Source organism: Suricata suricatta, chromosome 11 (assembly GCF_006229205.1).
Source record: "Suricata suricatta isolate VVHF042 chromosome 11, meerkat_22Aug2017_6uvM2_HiC, whole genome shotgun sequence".
Classification (NCBI taxonomy): Eukaryota; Metazoa; Chordata; class Mammalia; order Carnivora; family Herpestidae; genus Suricata; species Suricata suricatta.
Window position 1 is genome coordinate 96,621,805 of NC_043710.1, and position 1,416 is coordinate 96,623,220.

Below are 1,416 nucleotides of genomic sequence, written 5' to 3' on the forward strand. Positions count from 1 at the left end.
TCCCCTTCTCCCCGCCACCCAGCTTTCCCCCTTACTGCCTCCCCCACCTACCGGCAGCCCGGGCTGTCCCCCTCCAGCCTCAGAGCCTGGTTGTTCCCACTCCCTCCCCAGCCCGGTAGTACTGACCGTCAGGTCCCCATCTGCCCTCCCCTCCCGTTCCGTTCCCCTCCCCCCACCCCTTAGAGAGCCTAGCTGTCCTCCCTCATTCTCCTAACCTCCCCCCCAGGCCCGCACCCGTGCACCTGAGCAGGGCACTTCTGCGGTTTTCTGGATCCTTAAAAATTTTTGTTTTTAATTTATTTTTGAGAGAGGGGGAGAGGGGGAGAGAAGGAGATAGGCAGGCTCTGAACTAGCTGTCAGCACAGAACCCGACGCGGGGCTCGAACCCACGAACTGTGAGATCATGCCCTGAGCCAAAGCCGGACGCTTAACAGACTGAGCCACCCAGGCGCCCCTTCTGGATTTTTTTTTTTTGAACAAGCAATTTCTTTTTATTTTTTTAAATTTTTTAATGTTTTTATTTATTTTTATACAGAGAAAGAGAGAGAGAGAGAGAGAGAGAGAGAGAGAGAGAGAGAGAGCGAGCGCGATGGAGCATGAGAGGGGGAAGGGGCAGAGAGAGAAGGAGACACAGAACTGGAAGCAGGCTCCAGGCTCTGAGCTAGGTGTCAGCACAGAGCCCGACGTGGGGCTTGAACCCACGAACGTGAGATCTGACCTGAGCCGAAGTCGGAGGCTTAACCGACTGAGCTACCCAGGTGCCCCGTGGATTCTTTTAAAGACTGCAGATACGTTACAACAGAAAACGTCAACCTTATTTACCAACCCCCCCCGAAGTTCTTTGAGGCAAATTCTAGCGTAACTTTTTTGGGGGTATGCGCTGACCGTATGTTGGGGGGGAAAGTTTGGTGAGGAATGCACGTCTTTTAGGAAATGATATAATACAAAGTTTAAATTACTATAATGTTTGATGCCTGTCATGTGATGTACTGATGGGCTTCCTGCACTGCCTTCTGTGGCGGGACTGCTTGAGAAGCGGTTCCTTTGCAGTCAGGACTTAAGGAAATAAACCTGAGCCTAATGGGCAGAGAGACCGGCTTCACACATTACAGGGTCTCAGTAAATGGATGAAGGGCATATTTTATTTTATTTTTTTCGTTGTTGACTTCTTTATTTTTAAAGAAATATTTGAGTTAACATGCTGTGCAGTATTGGTTTCCGGAGTAGGATTCAGGGATTCATCACTTGCACAGAGGTCCAGTTCCCATCCCAGCAGGCCCCCCTCAGTGCCCCTCCCCCACTGCCCCAGTGCTCTTCCCAGCAGGCCCCCCTCAGTGCCCCTCCCCCACTGCCCCAGTGCTCACCTCAGCAGGCCCCCCTCAGTGCCCCTGCCTCACTGCCCCAATGCTCTTCCCA

The 1,416-nt window shown here is 52.3% G+C and overlaps 1 protein-coding gene across 2 annotated transcripts in view; it reads right to left on the reverse strand.

The window, feature by feature from the left end:
• Positions 1–1,416, reverse strand: part of DYNC2H1 (dynein cytoplasmic 2 heavy chain 1) — a 312,370-nt gene that overhangs the window by 310,298 nt on the left and 656 nt on the right. The window lies entirely within an intron of this gene.